Source organism: Canis lupus, chromosome 10 (genome assembly GCF_048164855.1).
Source record: "Canis lupus baileyi chromosome 10, mCanLup2.hap1, whole genome shotgun sequence".
In the NCBI taxonomy this organism is placed as follows: domain Eukaryota; kingdom Metazoa; phylum Chordata; class Mammalia; order Carnivora; family Canidae; genus Canis; species Canis lupus.
In genome coordinates this window covers 7,295,573-7,316,659 of record NC_132847.1, presented here as the reverse complement: position 1 = coordinate 7,316,659, position 21,087 = coordinate 7,295,573, and the positions used below count along the sequence as shown (strand labels likewise).

At 45.2% G+C, this 21,087-nt stretch overlaps 1 long non-coding RNA gene across 14 annotated transcripts in view; it reads right to left on the bottom strand.

Annotated features, from left to right (window-relative positions):
* Window positions 1-389: 389 nt before the first annotated feature.
* Window positions 390-21,087, bottom strand: part of LOC140641187 (uncharacterized) — a 91,911-nt gene continuing 71,213 nt past the window's right edge. For 7 of the 14 annotated variants that reach the window (XR_012037705.1, XR_012037702.1, XR_012037704.1 and 4 more), the window contains 3 exons: window positions 13,975-14,046; window positions 1,687-1,739; window positions 390-763 (listed from right to left, as the gene is read on the bottom strand). This is a non-coding gene — a long non-coding RNA (uncharacterized lncRNA). Of the gene's footprint in view, window positions 764-1,686; window positions 1,740-2,409; window positions 4,255-13,974; window positions 14,047-21,087 lie in introns of those variants that run through there. The other 7 variants (XR_012037710.1, XR_012037712.1, XR_012037714.1 and 4 more) reach the window with 5 other exon arrangements.

Here is a 21,087-nt window from a genome sequence, read left to right as displayed (position 1 = left end):
GCTGAACTGAGAAGATAAGCGCTGGCCCAAGAGTACATTGCGGAGAGAGAAGCAAAGAAGTCCATGCGTGTGCTTCGAGGGAAAGGAAACAAAGTCTGGGCCCTTCTCATGAGCAGTGGCAAACCCCCGTAACCAAATTACGATCTGTAATCAAAATTAGAGACAGTTTATGTGATCCAGTTACTGTCCTGTCATCTGTCGTGGATGCGAGTCCCCGAGGGGCCTAAAGACAACCGTGTTTATTTTCCTTTACATGGCAATGGAGCTAATTACAAAGGCCACAAAATAACATGGAAAAAATGTTCACAAAGCCGTATTATGTGGGAAAAAACAAAAAACAACGCAAAACTCCTGGACGCAATATGAGTACAAGTATGTAAAATCACATCAGTGGTTTGTTCAAATTATTGTTTTTGCTCTGAAACAATATCATCATTGTTCTCCCTTCACGTTGTCGTATTTTTGCCTGTTGATGCCTTCGGTGGCGTTTGGGGTGTCAGTGCATTTATTTCAGTGTGAAGAATACGTTGGTCTGTTGGCCACAGGTCAGCTCCGCTCTGCTCATGGGGCCAAACGACAGGATGGGACAAGGCCGGGCCACAGTCCTTACAAAGTGATTTGAGGCTTGTCACGTGGTGCTCGGTCTCTAATGAAGTCTCGCAGCGGATGTGGGGACTTGTCCTTGGATGCGCTGGGGAGTGACCATGGCAACAGCTCACAAGTCCCCCAGGCTTACTGCTCGCTGTTACACATCCCTGCTGGGCTTGGGGCGGGGGGGGGGGGGGGGGGGGGGCGGCGGGTAGCCAGGCTCAGACAGGGGAACAAAGTCCTTCCCAGTCCTTCCCATGCACACAAGCTCACCTGGCTGCCAGAATAATGCCGAGACTGGGAGGAAGGATGTCATCCCTACATGGCATGAGGAGCTTGTAAAAGCCTGCCAGCTTTAATCAAGGGGCTGCTACTGAGAAAAATGAGACCTGGCCATTCCCTTGGGTAGGGGGGCAGGCCCGTGGTCCTGTACCCAGCTCTGGGTGGCCTATCCACAGTACTCTGTACCCTGCGTTTAGTGTATTTTAAGTGCATTACATTTACACACCCACCCATACATGGTAGCGGAGGCCTCCGTTGTACAGATCGCTTTCCTACTAGGAACTGCTCAGGGTGAGAGACTTGACATTATACAATCCAACAAACGAGAAATGTAACCAGTATATATGCAGCCCAAAGCATTTGCCTTCCCTTTTAGATTTAAAACAAATCATCAGAAAGAAGAAACTGCCAACAAAATCCAAACCAAAGAAATATAAAACTTCTCTTAGAATAGAGAAGAGCTCTGCCTTGTATCCCATGGCAGAAATAGTGTAAAACCCCTGCCGGGGAAGCAGAGTGAGCGAGCTAGTGGCTGGGTGGGTTGTAACAGATTGGGTTTGTTTCAGGAAACTGTTTTCTAACCTCCAACTTCTCTTCATGACATTCCTCCTCTGCCTCGTCTTTGAACTCTCTGACAGAGAGCACTTTACACTCTCACCTTCCAGCACCCTCTACCTCACCAGCAAACGGATGCCTATATGTCAAGCCTAGCAGGACCTGGGACATCATCTGGGTTCCCGGCCGACAGGTGAGGAAGTGAAGGCTCAGAAAGAGTAAGCGACCCCAAGTCCCAAACCACAGCATCTGTTGGCACACCTGGTCTTACTCTCCAACCCAGCCATCTTCCACCACAGCCAGGACGGTACCATCTGTGAACCAGAAGAGAAAAAGAGAAATAGATGGTAAACACTCCCTAAAAAGTGGCAATAAAATAAATAAATGGTATCCAATCAATAGTCATCACTACTACCTAAAAAAAGAAACAGTCAGTAGAAAGAACCCTCCGGTCTTCCCTCCATGTTATTTGCACTGACACGAACCAAGCCTCTTCTGTGCTCTGGGCACTTGACACATATTAATTTAATTCCCACATGGATATCAAAGTTTTTTTTTTTTTACACTTATTTACTCATGAGAGACCCAGAGAGGGAGGCAGAGACACAGGCAGAGGAAGAGGCAGGTTCCCTGCAAGGAGCCCGATGTGGGACTCGATTCCGGGATCACATCCCGGGCGGAAGGCAGACTCTCAACCACTGAGCCATCCAGGTGCCCCTTTCATTTTTTAATCCAAAAGAACAAGAAAAGGAAGATCCATAATCTTACTATGTAAATAAACACTGTTGCCATTTTGAAAACAAGAGGGATATGTGCACATGTACAGAAAACTTAAACAGACAAAAAATATATATAAATAAAATGTGTAAACCTTCCTCCTGGCCCCTAACTCTCCATCCCTCTCTCACAAGCCAACTTCACAAACTCTCATGATTCCCATTCCCCCTCCTGTGGATGCGCATTCATAGGATCCACATCTCCCCATGCAACATTCTTCAACATTTTCACCCACACGCACACATGAAAAAACCCGAATATACCCTTTGTTCTGCATCTTACTCTTATCCACTTAATATTTTCAGACAACCTTCCATGCGGCATATACGTCTTTATTTTCAAAGTCTGCCCAGTACACCATCCCGGGGATGTACCACAATTTATGTAATTCCTTCCCTATTTGTAACACCTTGCTTGTTTCCAGTTTTTCCCATCAGGGAGGCATCATCCATTCCACTTTGCAGGGAGAGGAAGTGGGGCTCAGAAATGATAAACGGGCTCATTGTTTGATCTTGCTCTAAAATTTAAAAAACAAACAAACAAACACAGAACTAGCACCTAAATCTACATTTTGTTTTGTTGCCTTTCTTTAATACTTGGTATTTACCCAGCTAACCCAAGGCACGAGATCTGCCAAACACACAGTAGAGCTTTTTGGTTGTTCCTCTGACATCAATTTTTCTATCGATTCCTGAGAGTAAACACTGACCCTCCAGAATGGGAGACTCCCCTCTGGCAGAGGAGAAATGGGACTTTCTGAGAGGTTGAGAGGGGTGGGCCCTTCCTCCTGAACCTCAAGGTCAGGGCAGAACAGCTCACCTCCAAGCAAGATGGAGTGACCCTGGTTCTCACCGCAGCTAACTGTGCCACTCTGTGCACAGGGGCCCACAGGGTAGTGGGGTAGAAAATGCCAGAACCTCAACTGGATGGGTGGTGGTGTGGCAACACAGGGCCCCCAGACTGGCTAATTATCTGGACGGAGGGAAGAGACTGGTTCTTTACCGGCCAGCGGGGAAGGGGAATGTGGCCTCAGTAGGGCCACACAAGTGAACCCAGCCCCCAATACAGCCTGATTTCACACTTGCCCGCAGGGGGTTAATGACTGTGTGTGTGTGGCGGTCCCAGATAATAGTTCCCTTTTCCAGAAGCCTTTAAGTCCTGTCAACAAGCCTTCTGTTGCTATGCAAAACTGCTGAGCCTCTTCAGTAATTCCAAGCAAGGTAAAGTGCCCGGCCTCCTGACCCTTTTGTAAGATATTGTGCCGCCACTTGTCCGGGCTATCCCAGAAGATTCCACCTTCTTCTTGTAAACAGTGACTGCTTTAGAAGGCCGGTCTGGCAATCCCTCACAGCAAGGCCACCGGATGGCCAGCTGCACTGGGAGCTGCTACTGGCCTCTCTGATCTCAGCCCCCTGCTGGGCTCCCAGCCCTTCCCTGCAAACCAAAAACACACTTGTCGTGCTGAGGTCCTTGCACACCAAAGAAGTCAAAGGAACTGGTGGAAGAGCTCAAGGCGTGAGCGCTATTCAAAATAACATCAGCTTCCAAGACAGGATGGGGACCCGTCTTGCGCCAGAGATCACAGGGCTGAATGACAGTGTCATCTATGTTGATGAAAGCTGAATAAATGTGAGCACGTAGGGACTAGACCATTAAGGGAAGAATCATGATTTGCTCAGTGATAGGGAAACACATCTAAGAACCTAAGCGCTTTCTAATTTGCCATCAACCTGAAACGGTGGCTTCCCTAGTCAGTTTGTACAGATGGCCTCTCTTTGCTCCAAAAACGATTATCCTGCACCGTGGTTTGCAGTTTTATCATACTTTTATCTGTCGCTTCATTTGATGCTGAGAAAAAAGTGGTTCATAACATTCCGAACTTGTGTTTATCTGAGAGTCCATGACATCGGGAAAACACAGCTGAGGATGTGCTCAAGTAGGTGCTCCGAGACCATTCATCAGCTTCACCAAGTTAGCTCACTTTCCCCCAAACCTCTGCGCTGGTACCTCCTCCTCTCCCGGCTCCGGCATTAGCTCCCCCACATGTAAGCACTGGAAAGAAGTGAGAAGATATTTTGCTTCAAACAGAGCTACATCCCTAAAGAGCTACAAATCCTTGTTTTATACTATCTGAGGTCCATCGAGGGTCTGAATAACACTCAAAAGCTGCACTTGTTGAGAGCGTCTGGATTTGCCAAAAGCCCAAACGTGTAGACAGCAGACAAACTGAACGATGCCAAGGAGGACGTTGAGAGGAATGAATGAACTGTAAACGTGGGACAAATAACACATTACTTGAGTAGAAAAGCTGAGAATTTTAAAGACATATGGGCCTTGCTGTCAGATCTTTATGACTTATCCACTGGGGTTTTGTCCGTTCACATGTGCCGTTTACTCATTGTCTTTCCATTTATATTTGGTTTATGTACAGGGAGCTTAATGCCTATGTATTTATATGGTTGGCAAATCTCCCTCTGGTGCGTCTGTTTTTATTCATCAACTTAAAATACTTGCAAAGACCTTCCCTCTTTAAGTCCCACACTAAAATCAGTGGCTAAAAAAAATAAAAAATAAAAAATAAAAAAAATAAAATAAAATAAAATAAAATAAAATCAGTGGCTAAATGAGAGGGTCCCTTTTAGCAAACGCCAGCCTCTGATTGATGCTGGGGTCCCCCCACCCCATGTTTTAAAACTGGAATTGGGAAAGATGGTCTGTAAAAACAAGGGAGGGGGGAGGAATATTCAGACGTGTAGCCCTAAGACACCTGCTTCCAAGCAACACAGCGGCCTCTGCAAATGTCCCCAGATAGCCTCAGGAATCTAAATTGCAGATAAGAAAATCACTCTGTGGATTATTAGGTAAATTTTACCTTCAAGGTAAAAGGAAAATCACCTCTCAAGCTTAGAAATGCAACCAATAGATCCCATCTGCAAATTCAGCTCTCCAGAGGGATCTTAGGAGCAGCCTTCCCCCACCCCTGCAAGCCCCCTCCCTGCCCCCCCATCCTCCCCCTCAGATCTAGCACAGTTGCCGTCAGAGGGATGATTTGGAGAAAGAGAACCATAAATACATGAACAAGTGGATAACAGGAGCTCAGCCACATCTTCCCAGTCCCCCAAACGTTCTAAACACGAAGAAAAAATGAACACGGGGGTGGATTGGTGACTTTGTTGTTTAACCCACAGTCTGGTTGGCCATCTTTACCCAATTTCTAGCGACTGGGACTTGGAAACTTTGAAGTGCTTTTGATGTAGGGGGATCTCCATCTAGTTCGCGTCTCAGGCTAGAATGGAACACTGCACATTCTCAGTGAAAATTGCAGGGTTTCGCCACCACCGCACCACCATCCAATGGTGTTTTTCTGTTGTGTTGTGGTTTCCAGTTCCAACCTAGTTTCTAAGGCCAGGATGTCGATTATTCAGAATTTACCCCTCATGCCACCAGGGTCTGGGGAGACAGAGCCCATGAATGGATGCTGCACTTTCAGGTAAAGTACCAGGAGGGAGGAGTGTAGCTTGTCTGCACAGGACAGTAGAGGTAGCCCTGCAGTCTGGCCGGGAGCCCTTCCACCTCCAGTCTCTTGGGGTAGTCAAGATACCCCTGGGCTGAGAAACACATTCCTGGACAACAGAACTCACATTGTTCTATGGCTTCCAGAACCGGTTTTGGGTGTTGCTACACAATCGTCACCCTGTGTGTGCAGCGGCCTCCTTCTCCAGACAATCACTTCCACATGCTGGGTTTCGGAGCTGGGAGGAAAAAGTCCCTGAGTGTGGTTTGGCCACACACATCGAAGAGGACCCCGTCTCACGCTAATGTGGTGTTAAGAAAGGTTTTACGCTATTTACTTAAAAAGCTAACTCTTTACAACAGTCTTCAGTCCAGGCACACCCTAATGTCATTCTTGTTGAAGTTGGGGTTTCTTGCAGCAAAAGGACTTCCCAGCTTGTTGCAGAGAGCCCAGCATGAAAACCGAACCCTCAGAAGATAAATCAAGGGATCCAAGGTGGGGTCTTGAGCAAAGCCATTCTCCACAGCCCCCCATGGACCTGGGAGGGAGCTGAGCTGTAAGCCATGGCAGAGATGCACCAGAGAAGCTCCTGGACCTGGACTGTCTCAGGGGTACCTAGTAATGTCCTGGGAGAACTGAATGTGTTGGGGTGCAGCAGGCTCCAAAGAAACATTTGCAGAAGAGGAATCCCTGAGACCACCGCACATTTGTCAGAATAGCTCAGCCTCTGCTCTGTGACCATCCAGAGCTCCTTCTGAGGCAAGTGTAACACACTTCACTTCACCTTCTAGACAGTCTGACCTACTGGAAAACAATGATAAATGCAAATCAGAAAGGTCCAGTGAGTAGATGGGTCTCTCTCTTGGCATGAGGCATGTGACCTTCTCTTGGTTTCCCCGCTCTATCTTTAATGGATATCTCTGGGTGAATTCTACGTATGTGGATAGGAGATGTTGGGTCACAGGCGTGCGGTCTCTTTTAAGCAAATATACTTTATTAAAATACATTTGGATGTGGAAGATGGTGTGAATTCATTTGCAAATGGATCTTGGCAGCTTTACCACAGCATTTACAATAGAAATCCTGAAGGTACGAGTTTTCTCATTATGTTTCAAGTGAGATCAGAGTAACCAAAATTGCCAACAGTTTTCCAAATCTCACGTCCCAAGCCAGATCTACCTACTTAGAGAAATTATTTTACTCTTATTAATACTAAGGGGAAAAAAGTGAAGCAAATACCTGGAGCACAGAATAACACATGTCTTTAAGATAGGACTGTCATGGGACACCTGGGTGGCTAAGCGGTTGAGCATCTGCCTTTGGCTCAGGTCGTGATCCAGGGGTCCTGGGATCAAGTCCTGCATCAGATTCCCCATAGGGAGCCTGCTTCTCCCTCTGTCTATATCTCTGCCTCTCTCTGGTCCCTCATGAATAAATAAATAAAATCTTTTTTTTAAAAAAAAGATACAACTGTCACAGTTAGACCTTATGGGACCCCTAGCTCAAGCAGGGCCTCACGGTGGGCACTGCGTAGGAGAGGGAGTGAGGGAGAGTGGTCACAGAAGCTGCACAGGTGTCCCAGGTCATCTGAGCAGACTCAAGGACAGACAGAAGGTAATACGGAAGATAGCCAAGTGTAGGGGATTTTTCCCAAAATCATGAAGGAAGCCTATTACAATCTGATTTTAAATAAAAGCCACTCTACCACAGCAGCTCTGAGATACTTCTTGAATGTGTCATCACTCTTTGCTCTGCTGTTTGGTTCACCTTTACCCACAGCAAAACTTGAGCCCTGTGTCCTACAGCCCAGGAAACATGGACAAGAAAAGGTCAACACGTCCAGTGAAGTCAAAGTGTCAGTGAGCAGGATGGACCAGTAAGATTTCAAGGAAAGAATTTGTGAGGCATCTTTTGAATGAAGGCGGAGCTTTGAAAGAAGGATACAAGCTTATTTGTTTGTCTCTTGGAGCCTATCAGCTGAGACTGGGCTACTTTCGAGGTGAAACTTTTTGTGTTATGTAGCTTTGCTTTGAGATATTTCCCTAGGTCCCCTGGACATCTCAAGAGAGGAAAACATAATTTCTTTTTCTTTTTTAAAGATCTTGTTTATGTATTTGACAGAGAGAAAGAGCGCACAAGCAGGGGGAGCGGCAGAGGGAGAAACAGGCTCCCCACTGAGCAGGGAGCCCAAGGTGGGACTTGATCCCAGGACTCTGAGATCATGACCTGGGTGGAAGGCTGACATTTAACCCACTGAGCCACACAGGTGCCCCAGAAAACATAATTTCTAATTAAGTCTTTTTTTTTTCACCATTAAGTCACAGCCTTAACAAGAGAACTTAGTAAACTGTGCCCTTGGGTTGGCTACTAAGGAGGTAGCAGCAAGCCCCATGGTTTGTTATCTTTCACTTCCCTCTTCGACCTGCTTTTCTGTTTAAATGGGGGAAAAATGAAACAAAGCCTGTTCTCAGTTTATTGACTGCCTAAGTCACGTCCCACTTAGAAAGAACCTCTCATGCCATAATGTCAAATGTCATTCGGTCTAACATACATAATTGTATTAAGCTACTGTAATGATCTCTAATGAGACATTGAATTTCCTCCCAAGAATCAGTCACCAAAGCACATTTTTTTTTCTGACGAGTTAATTAATAAAATACGAGGCTCCTTATGCAAAATATATACCAATGTTTCCCAAGTGTGGCGATGCCTTCACCACTCTGAATAAAAAACCTGAGGCTTGAGGATGATACAGTAATGAGGGCTGGGATTCACGCTGATGCAGACAATTTCACAAGCCTTCTCTTACAGAATAAGAAATGTGTGCTGTGCGGTAAGCAAGGCAGGCAGAGAGCATGGCCAGACCACTGCCAGGAGGGGCTTTCCAATCTGACACCAGGGAGGAGTCATTCAGCCTCCCCAGTTTTGTTCTTAAGACTGTAAAAGGCATCTGCCAACACTGCTGTCTGGTTAATGTTGACTGACTTCTTTGAAGATTGTAATTACAAAAAGATATTTTTGGAGAGTCAAATATACAGAGACACAGATGTTCAGCTGGGAAGTACCTGCTCCAAATATACTTTCATAGGATCAAGAAAGAGTTCTACATGTAAATCCCCATGAAACAAGAGAAAATTCTAGCCTGAAATATTTATCAGTCACTCACTGCCATCCTGGAACAGAATTAGATCCTACTTGTTCCAAAGTGCTCTGCAAAGTAATAAGTTGGACCTTGAGAGAACGATGACAAGGCAAGTCACAATTTAGCAACCATTAGGCAATCACCGTCAACAGGCACTACCTTGGACCCTAGAGATGGTTTCTACTGGTAGAGAATCATAGCCCAGACACCAGGATGCTCCCTGGCCCTGCAGAGCTCCCACCTGGACCCCAAAGGCTCTCGAAAGAGGTGCCGGCCCAGGCTCTGCTTCTTTTATCCTTTTGCCACAGAGAGAGTCTTTGGAATAAAGTAAGTTCTGAGCTATCAGATTTGGCTAACTTATGTAGATCTAGAGAAGCCCCCCAAATCTCCCTAAGTTTTGATGTCATCCAAGTCTTTAGAGAGTCTTGTCTCCCAGACAGACAGGATTCCCAGGGCACAGGAGCCTCATGTAGCATCAAGTGATGTCACTATTGGATGTGAAAGCAGTGCTCAGATATAGCTCTCTGTATCAGAGGTAATGCTGGCTGAGTCATTGTTTTTTTCTGGCTTTTCAGACCTCTCTCCAGAAAACACCTCATAATGGACCATCTCCGAGCTCATCACTTACTGTAATATTTTTTTATTTAATAATGCTGGTGGTGAGCAATGTCTTAGTAAATATTCCATGACAACAACTTGAACCTTCATTATTTTAAAGAAATCAATCTGTAAGGTTGGGCAATCTCTCAAAATCCACATAACCTGTAAACTTTGAGCCTGTGCTTCCTGTTCATTGAGTCACATTACCTCGGTTTACAATTTACTACGTTATATCAAAGTTAAGTCAAAGAAAAAGAAAGCTTCCAGGGTCAGTGTAGAGTGGTGTTTATGTGCATACAGACTTTGGACTGGGTCAGTCCATCAACAACTCTTTATTGACCACATGCTATATGCCAAGCACACAGTAAACAAGAGAGAAAAGATCCTTGCTATCTGGGGTTCGTTCACTCGGGTCGGGATTAAGGATAGAGGGAAACAGACAGACTGGCACACAATATAAATACATACATGAGAGGGAAGGAGAATGAGAAAGAATGCCAGATAATCAGAAGTGCTGAGGGCTTTACCACTGTGTGATACGATCACAAATGACCTGGTGGTTGCTCTCTGAGCAGCTTCCTCCACAACTGAGCCCTGGGGGACAGAAGGAGTCAGCTAGGGTCAGAATCCTGCTCCAGCTGGAAGGAGCAGCTGGTGGGGGTACCTGGGAGGCTCAGGCGGTAAGCGTCTGCCTTCAGTTCAGGTCATGATCTCGGGGTCCTGGGATCCAACCCTGCCTCTGGCTCCGCACTCAGCAGGGAATCTGCTTGAGGAGTCTCTCTCCTTTTCCCACCCCCTCTGCCCTTCCCCAGAATTGTTGTCTCTCTCTCAAATAAATTTTTAGAAAATATTTTAAAAAGAGAGAGAGAAAGAACAGCAAGTGAAGCACAGGTAAAAAGACAGACAGCTTTGGTCTCAAGCTCCAACTCTGTTTGTGTGACCTCAGCACACTACTTTCACTAGGCTCTTAAAGATCATCCTTCACAAAGGGCAGAGGATCTAGCTCACAGGGACTTAAAGGAATAAATGGGAATGGCACATAGTTATTACTCATTAAGAGGTAGTTGATTTTCTATCTCGATACACCCTTCAAGATCCAGGGCCACTAAACTCTCACATTAAAACTTCCCTATGTCTTGACTTTTTTGTTTGTTTGCTTGCTTGTGTGTTTTGTTTCTTTGAGCAAGGGGCTACCAACCAAACAAACAAACAAACAGCAAGGAACTTAAAATCAGAGAAGAGCCAGATTATGAGTTCCTGGAAAGCTTATAAGTCAGGGTTAAATTTATAGGAGGAAATGAAATGCCATTTATTTTGGGACAGGGCTGACTCCTGTGTTAGGTAAGTTAGCACGATCCCTTCGGCCCACAGCACTTTAGGTGAGAGTGTCCGCGAACCCTCTTGCTCAACTGCAAACTCCAACAATGAGAACCGGAAATAGACAAGACCGCTCAACTTATGCTTGTCTCTTACTGCACTTTCTTGAGATGATGAAGACATTTTTTCAAAGACGAGAGAACATGCCAACCACCAGACGAGAAAAGACCTGCCAGCAACGGAATACCCTAGAAGTCCACACCCATGCATCCCCTTCCCTGCCGGTGGTCATGTGCTACTCCCACTCATGATCGTGTCCTTTCTGCCTCCCTGGCATCATTCCCCTGGACTGCCCTCTGTAAAACTGTAGGTGTCCAGCCGTGGGCAGAAAGGTCAGGTGTTAAGGCTTGAGCCTGCCAACTCCTCCAGCTGCCAGCACCCCAAGTATATCCCTCCCTTTCTCTTTTCCAAATCCTTGTGTCTTGAGTTACTGACTTATTTTGTGATGAGTGTATCTGAGTTTGTTCAGCAACAACAGTGTTGGCAAACCAAGTCAGGAGCCGTGCTTTCCATTTGTCCAGCCCCCTCGGGATTCTCAGGACAGCGCAGTTGGCCGACAGTGTCAGGGCTCACCTGTTTGGTTCGCAAGTCACTGGCTGTGATAGATCCATCAGTAACAAGGGGAATCAAAGAAAATGTTCTAATTTTTTTAAAATCACAAGGCAAAAATGAACTTTTAGGTCAAGCGAGGTATTTTAATATCTAAAATTACTGATTTGCCTTTATGATAACACCATCATAAAATTTAGGGTCTCACATTGTCTTGGGGATGGGGTGGGGGCATGGAGGCTAAGTCTGCCACCATCACATGCCCCAGAGGATTTTCTACTAAATTGCTGAGCTCGGGCAAATTGGGTAAAAATCTTGGCGGGTGGTCTAAGGAAAAGCAGGGCTGGGGGTAAGGGGGTACAAGGAGGAAGGACATGCCGTCAGAGGTTCTGGAGACATATGGTGAATGGGGTGAACAGTAATTCCTGTTCTTCCCATAGTTAAAAATGATGAGGTACAAAGCAGGCTCTAACATGATAGAGCCTTAGATAGGTTGGCATGCAGGCCTATTCGGGGCAGCTCCATATGCCCGCACAGAAAGAGCTGAAGAGCAGCGATCTGGTGGAAAGCAGAGCTGGGGTGCTGGTTTCCCATTCAGCCTGTTCATAAAGTACCTCGTGGCCACTTAGGGTATCTGCTTATCTAAGGAAACTTTGAGGCAAAGTGATCAATGGTGGGCGGAGCAGAAGAGCTAAATCTAAACTGAACATAACCCCAGGCACACAGCGACACTCCCATCCCCACAACCCAAGTCTAGGGCACCAGTATATTCCTTAGATTCTTCCCACGTTGTAACTGTGGCCAGGTGCCTAGATTGAGAGAAATGCTAAGAAAGTTGCTTTCCCAAAAGGTAAGATTTTGGACCCATTGAGGAAGGAATGGCAAACTAAGTCATAGAGGTATGCTAGCAATGTCATACCCGTTGATTGTTTTTTGTTTGTTTTTTACAGAAATGAGATGAAAGAAACTTGTAAACATTTGACACTGTGTGTTTTTGCTCTATCATGTCAGAGCCTGCTTTGTACCTCATCATTTTTAACTATGGGAGGAACGGGAATTACTGTTCACCCCATTCACTATATGTCTCCAGAACCTCTGACGGCATGTCCTTCCTCCTTGTACCCCCTTACCCTCAGCCCTGCTTTTCCTTAGACCACCCGCCAAGATTTTTACCCAATTTGCCCGAGCTCAGCAATTTAGTAGAAAATCCTCTGGGGCATGTGATGGTGGCAGGGCAGCCCGGATGCATCAAAGTGCAGAGTAGGTGAGGCCAGTAAATCAGGGCCATGCCAGAGGCACGGGAAGTCCAAGAAGCCCGGGTCCCCAGGCAGACTGGGTGCTAAATGCACACAGGTTTCAATTTTCTGGATTGTATTTCAACAAAAATGACTTGTCTTCTGGGTCATCAGAATGCACAAATTGTTGAAGCCATTAATAATGAGACATGCCGTCACTGCTGTAGTCATATTGTTCCTTGGCATGAGCTTTTGTTCTACTTTGGCTGCCCAAGAAGTGTCTGGCCTCAGAAAAGTTACCAAAGAAGTGAGCTGCTTGGATGGGGCTGTCAGTGTTGACTCCAGCAAAAAAAAAAAAAAAAGCCAAACTGAAAATTTAAAAACTCCCCCTGGAGACTGAACCCTTAGCAAGGGCAACCACCAGATAAAACTGTCAACTTGGCTTACAGTATCCCCATGCCAGGCACTAGTGGGGCTCCCTTAGCTTGGCCACCTCCCATCAACAAATTTGATCTCAAGGAAACTTCTGCTCATTTACTCTCGAATGAAAGGTGAGCCTTCCCTGTGACCTAGTCCAGGGAAAGTCACATTATCAACCTAACTCCAATTGTAAATAAAAGGCAGTAAGGGGATTCACACACCAAGACATAAGGAGAAATCTCCTATTTTGCAGGCAGGGGCACAGTGGCTACCATGGTTTTTCCTGAAGCTAAAGTTATTATTGTACATTTTTAGTTAGATAACACATCTATAAATACATTTTCCTCTTCCCATTAAAACAATATAGATAAGGGTCAAACCGTCTATCACACAGTGCATTCCTGGTATCCTCAGTTCTGTCTTTCCTGAGGGAGTTGGTGGAGTCAGTAATGCATCTTCCAAGTCTTGTTACAGCCCCCCGCATCCATGTATGTGTATTTACAGGGAAAAATGCAGAGAATTGCTCAGTGATTTTTTTTTTTTTTTTTTTTTTTTTTTTTTTTTTTTAGAGAGAAAGGAGACAAAAATACTAGTAAACATTTGATACTGGGTGTTTTTGCTCCACCATGTTACAGCTTGCTTTGTACCTCATCATTTCTAACTACAGTATAACATTTTTTTATTAAAGATTTATTTATTTATTATTTATTTGAGAGAGAGAGAATGAGCAGTGGAGCGGGACAGAGGGAGAAAGACGGAAAAGCAGACTCCTCTCTGAGCAGGAAGCCCAATGTGGGGCTCGATCCCAGGAACCTGAGACCATAACCTGGGCCAAAGGCAGACACTTAACCAGCTGAGCCACCCAGGTGCCACACAGTTTGACGTTGCTAGTCATTTTCTTTGCCATTCCCTCCTTAATGGGTCCAAAAACTTACCTTTCTGTAAGCACCTTTTTTAGCTTTCCTCTCAATCCAGGCACCTGGCCACAGTTACGATGAGGGAAGAATCTAAGGAATGTACCAGAAACATAAGATCAGAGTGTCAGACTTCCAGAGTCTCTTAGGTTGAAAGAGCAACAAAACAATTTCCAAGAAATGAATCTCTGTTTGCACGAAAAGCCAATGTGGAGACACCGTGTGCATTTACAAAAGGAGAAGCTGAAAAGGAAAACTTTTAAAGGGAAAATAAATTGCTGAGGCCTGATAGTGAAGGAAGGCAGGGATAACCACCATCCTACATCAGCAGGAATACTAACGGAAAAAGTTACTCTTGGGGATTTTATGGGACCTGGACTATTTTTGCACCTCCCCTCACTGGTCATTTGAGAGGACAGTGTCCCTAAGTACTTTTCCAATATTCACACAAATTTTGATAGAAGACATCCTTCATCTACGTGCTCTTGGGATTTGGCTCATCTGGTGTTTGTTCAACTCAATGAACTCAGTTGGGTGGTAGGGCGTACAGGGAACCAAAAATGTGTAGAAAGCAGGTGCCAGCCAAGTTTGTGTTTGAGGTGGTGTGTTAATTTAGATATTATCACTGCTAAGGGAACATGCTCAGATTCAAGTTGCCTGACCTCTGAGAGTTCCCAAATAAGAAACCTAAAATTTTGTATAGAAGGAGAGTGGGAGCCCAGGTAAAAGTACAGTCTGAAGTAATAGAAACCCACAGAACAGTCTACACTCCTGAAGGTACTAAGAGGTCGACCCAGATCCCCAGGTTCCAGTCCCAAGCCTGCTGCTCATTTACGCTACCCCCTTAGGCACATTACTAAACCTCTTTGTTTAAACCTCATCCCTCTTTCCCATCTGTAAAATAGGGATGATCACAACTTTTCATAGGATTGTGATGATTAAATTCAACAATTTATGTAAAGCGCCAATTCAATGCAGGGCCTGGCACACATCAAACATTCAATAAAAGTTTGCTTTCATTAACCTCAATAATGTACCTGGTATTAAGCCACTGAAATCCTGCTATTTGGAGGTCTAAATGATTTTATGATAAGTAAGTATTACTTTGCATTTTTTCCCCTACATAAAAGAAGGACCTGGATGACAGTGACTGGGACAAGCTAGCTCCTAAGTAGCTAGGTAGTCCCTACCTCATGACTCAGCCGCTATCATGTGTCTGTAATTCCCAAACCCTAGAAGTGGACTTTTTTTAGAAATTGAGACTTTCTCAAAAGGGTTCTTTTACACTGTAATAATTTCACCCTGGATTCAGCCTCCAATTCTCTAGGACTCCTTGACCAGTCCAGGGCCATCTAGCTCTGAACGCAAGCTTGAAATGATTTAAAAACACACAGACACACACACACACACACACACACACACAAAGCATAGGTACCATCAGGACAAACAAACTCCTAAGAGAACTCCAGCCAGCATCTGCACTTGAAAGCACGGCCAATTTGCTTTCTCGGGAGGGAGAATAGGAATCACAGAAGGTGGACAGGGCTCGGGTTCAAAAGGATAGTGAATAGCCCGCTCATCTGCCTTAGCCATTAACATCCTTGACTTTTCCCATTTGCCCTCACCTCCTGCAAACCCCAGCATTATCGAGGGCACATCTGAGTGCCTGATTCTATGTCTTTGAACAAGGTAAAGCTACAGTTCTTCCCTCAAGAGCAAAATTTGAGACTTGTCAAGAAATAGCGAGTTCTGTTTGCCGGTGGATTGAACTCAAATGCCAGACTCTGCCTTTGTCCCTGACCACACCAGACGGGCCGTGTTTATTCAGTGCCTTGGGCTAAGTCTTCTCTGGGAGCAGGGGAAACAGAATGTGCTCCTCACCGCTGGGTTTATAAAGAGCTCTGAAATCCCTGAAATTGAGTTGTTTGAAGTCAAGCTCTCTCAAGGTCACAAAGGACCATCTTGGAGAGGGAGGGGCTGGGGCAAAAATCCCAGCTCTCCTGGCTCACGATCCAGATGGAGTTACAACCGTGCGCACACACACACACACACACACACACACACACACACACACACGGTTCCCCAGAATCTTCCACCAATAGAGGCCTCTCAGATGTGAAAATGAGGACTCCCTCTCCCCTCTGCTTTCTTCAGAAGAACAGAGCAGGGATTATACCACCAGCTGTTTTCTTCTTCTTCATTTTTGTTTACGGTTTCTTTAGCTAAATGACATCAGGAGGACTGGAAGCATAAGGTTCGGTCATGGCATTTTTGCTGCATCACTTGATGCCATTAATCCTGAGACGGCCAAGCAGGTGGTTTCTAGGGGATTCCCCTCCAGCCTGGATGCTCATTAGGCTTTGGGAGAATCGGTAAGAGAGGCGGAGGAAAACAATCAGCCAGGGGCTGAGCCTCCCAACGTGGCTTTCTTTGTGCCAGGAGACTTTCACACTTTCACAGGCGTGGCTCAGCCTCTGTGGCTGAGGGGTGCCCCCCTCCCAGTGCAAGTCTGGGGGGGACGCAGCTCCCAGGCACTGGCTCAGTGGGGGAGAATTTGGTTCTGTGCCCCAAGGCTCTACTTCCTAAATGTGCCTGCCAACTCTTTTCCAATTCCCCTTCTAAGTAATCATGGTTATTTGACTGCAGCCCTGAGTCCCACAGCATCTCAGCCAGACTGGGATGGTTGAAAATGCTTTCAGCAAATGAAAATGAAAAGCAAGGAGAAGAGAAGCAGGAAACACAGCAAGGCAGCATGATGTCTGCCGGTCAAGTTGTTGTCAAAGCACTTGGAGGAGAGAAGGTGTGGGATCTCTGGATTTCTTCTGAATCTACACCTTCCAAGTGATTGATTGGACTGACTCCCTTTAAAAGAAAAGAGTTGGGACATCTGGGTGGCTCAACAGTTGAGCGTCTGCCTTGGGCTCAGGGCATGATCCCGGGGTCCTGGGATCAAGTCCCGCATCGGGCTCTCTGCATGGAGCCTGCTTCTCCCTCTGCCTGTATCTCTGTCTCTCACTGTGTGTTTCTCATGAATAAATAAATAAAATCTTTTAAAAGGGCCCCAGTTACAACCACTTCTCTACAAACTTGTAACCTTACCTACCAAGTGAAATATGAAGAGAGAGGTGCCCTCAATCCCACCTTCCAAATCTCATCCAAGTGCATCTGAGGGGCAGAGCCTAATTTTACCCATGATCCTACCTGCAAATCCAGAAATGTTCAGCAAAGACTATGGAAAAGCATACTGAGTGCCAACTGGCCATATTCCGCACAGACAGATCCATTACATTTGCTGTCCCCAACGCTGATGCCCAATGTGACCTGTCATTTATCAATGTCCCTACATTGTTCTTACAGATGCCTTGGCCTTCCTCCATTACATCCCATCCCTACTATAACTTCAGGGCTATAGCACATTTCTGGGGTTCTACACATGCTGATAGCAAACTCTGGAAGCAATTCAAGTGTTAACAGTAATCTTACATATTTCATTTCACAAAGTTTGCCAGGCTTCAAAATATTCAGTTAGAAGCTGTAGGGAATGAAAATGAAGAAGACAACTCTTTCGTGGGAAGACCTGCCATCCTACTTAGTGGGGCACCCTGTGAACACAAATCACCCTATCACAGATGGAGCACTGTAACGTCAGGTATGTGAACCAAGCAAATATCACACAAAATTGCCATGCAAATTAAATCCAGGGGCGGGATGGGATTTCAAAACAAACAATAAAAACTCCAAGTATTTTTTTTATAGACATATTGTCGGCACATTGTCATACATCCACACATGTAAGTCTAAGTACAGTCTTTACATTTTAAATTTAGTTACATAAACTAAAAAATGTTGCATGTCACTGTTTTCAAACCATCATCACACTGTTTATTCGTTAACATTTTATAAACAAGAAAATCCAGCAATTGTCCTTATAATTAGTCTTTCTTGTTCAATGAGCTTACCTAACAAGCAAGAATTCCCTCTAAGCCCTTCTAAAATGCCGGTGTTAGATCTGTTGAGAAGCCTCCTTTTTCCCTAGGAAGTTAAACACGGTTCATGAGTGCCTACCCTCCAGAATCTTGCAACAGCTCAGAGGCAAATTAACTGGCAGAAAACAATACCCACTACTTATAAGCAAAGGAAATCCTAACTGAGTAAAAGATCTGGCTATAGTCATCTGCTTTTGCCAGCTTGTATTTTCTCATTAAGATAATACCTGTTTGGTGGGGAACACGCAAACACAGCACCAATTTCCCTTCCCATTTGCTAGGCATCATTTTCCTAACAGAAAATTGCCATGCAAGGAAACATGGTGTGCAGGTGAACCTTGGACAAATAGGAAGGGCCCGTTGAGTGAGAGCCGGAACAATGGAATTGTTCCTCTGGTCTCTTAACCTTATACAGAATCTCTGACAGATCCAAGTTCTGCGTGATTACTTCTACAAACGGGAACATCACAGCCTCCATGAGGTTCTGGGTTTCAATGTGCTACTGGCTCTACTTGGTAGAAGGGGCTTTGCTGGGAGAATTGGCACTCCTGCTACTTAGGGCTTTTCAGAGCTGCAGAGAACACACAGCTTCCTTCCCTTCTCCCCTGGAGCCAGGTGGATAACTTAAATGAATCAAGCAGGTGGGCGATTCCATAAGGCGTGTGGTCACTGTAACACACTGGCAAGCCAACGCCTTTATTTTATTTTATCTTATCTTATTTTATTTTATTTTATTTTATTTTATTTTATTTTATTTTATTTTATTTATTCATGAGAGACACAGAGAGAGAGAGAGAGAAGCAGAGACACAGGCAGAGGGAAGCAGGCTCCATGCAGGGAGCCCGACACGGGACTCGATCCCGGGTCTCCAGGATCACGCCCTGGACTGAAGGCTGGCGCTAAACCTCTGAGCCACCCGGGCTGCCCAACACACACACATGCCTTTTAATTGGAGGTGACGCTGGGCAGTTGCAGAAGCTAAACATGCAAGCCTCATGTTATCTGCAATTTTCAAATTGGGACATAAGAATCACTATGTAAAATGCGCCTGAAGAAGAAAACTAACAACCACAGCAACAACTATGTGGTCCCAACAAAGCAAGTCCTCATCAAAGACATTTATCCAGATACCAAAAGAAAGTTACGGGGTTTTTCGCCCAAGTCCCATTTTCTGTGGGCTCACCCTGAACTTCCTTTCCTGTGGCTTGTAGGTCACTATCCCCTGGGACCCGGCTAGAGGCAGCATCCTAGGCTCTGGTGTCAGACACACCGACATGATGTTCCAGCTTTCCATCCGTCGGATGTGGGATCCGGGGCAACATTCTTGGGCATTCTGTCCCTCATTTTCTCTTCTGTGAAGGCCTGGGAACATGACTCTTAGAGAATCAAATTAGACTATTTAGGTAGGTGCTTAGCAAGAGCTTGGCCCGGAGTAGGTACTAAGTAGCTTGACAGTTCCTTGTCATGCTTCCTTGGACACACTCTTGTTTGCGCATGCTTATTTTGAAACGGTATTGTCCCAAGTGAAAACTATTCCTGATGGGTTCAGAACAACAAAGTGAGACAGGCCTGTTATTTCACAACATTGCAAGCCTGGGCTTCTACTGTAGCAGTGTGAGACAGATGTTTTAATAGTAGGTCACACTGTTGATTCGGGATTTAGCTCATCATCAGCTCAAAAAAAAAAGCCCTCAGCAGCCTCTTAAATGTCAGTTTCCAATCTGGGCATACCTTCCTAGACTAATGAAATGATGTGTGGGTACCCCAAATATGCTACTGTACATGCCTTACTATTTGATTTCAGATGGTTTGGTCTGAACCCACTAAATCTGTGGTAACAACCAACCTCCCAAGCATACGAAGGATGTGGGTTTAGAGTCCAATGGCATGTGTCGGAATCCTGGCTCAGTTTCCCTATCTGTAAAATAGGGGTAATAATAGACCCTACCTCACAGGGGTGCTATGCAGATAAAATGAGATAATGGATAGAAAGCCATCAGCAGAGTTCCTAGGACATAAGCACTCAGCATGCATTAGTGATGATGATGACGACAATGATGATCATTTTTATGTTATCAAAATACCAAAAAGAGTAGATGGCTCTGCTACTCCAACAGAGCTGGGAAATGTTTGTTCAACGAGACAGAAATCATCTGCCAGAATGATTATTCAGTGCCTATTTGTGTTTCTTGGGTCATTCTGACAAATCATGGGCAAGGATGCAAGAGAATGGGCTGATGAGCTAGGTCCTTAACTAAGGCTTAGTGGACTCCACTTTCCAACGAGTCATCCCTACCTTAAGATCCCATGCTCGTGTTATCAATGCCTTATATATGAACGTAATTTCCTCTAAAGCTATCAGACTCCTGCCTGTCCCACCACCCAGGGTGTGTGTGTGTGTACTCACACTTATGTGTTGGGGTGGACAGGCGAAGAGGGTGGAGATGATCCAGCTCTGGTGCAGGAGCTCTGGGCACAAAATAAGATTATTTTTCTGCCCTAACAACATATACGGTGGAGGAGCCACTGTTCCTTAGCAATTGTCTCACCTTCCTCCACTTCAATCTTACGTCTCCTGCTTTCAGAAGTGTATGTGAAGCTCCTGCTGATCTAAGAACTACTATCCTCATCTTTATACTCTTAAAAGCAACCTGTGCTCCCCAAACCAAGAAAATAAAATCCATAATCCTCCTACCTCTTCTTTTTGGGGGCCGCCACTGTTGAGACCCCGCCTGGTTCTCCACTGTTGTACTGACTCGACAGCACACGTGCACAGAGGGCTGATTATTTTTGCTTTTGGGTGTTGTTGACACCACATTACAAAGCTTGGTTTGGATTCGCGTACTATCCTATAGGTTTCTTCTCCCTTTTAACAACCCTCCTGGGCAATCCTCCCAACTCAAACTCAAATTCTAAACAGGCGCATAATATTCCCTACTAAATGTGTACCATCACTTGGCAGTTGATGGACTCTTTTTTTATTTTTCTGGATTTTGATGCTAGGAAACAATACCACTGTGTGTGCGCATGTGAGTGTATGTCACTGGACGTGTCCTTATAAACATTCTTTAATTTCTAGGGCTAGATTTTTGCGGACTCAACAGGATTTGTCACTGTATTTTATTACATTCTGCCAAATTATATAGTT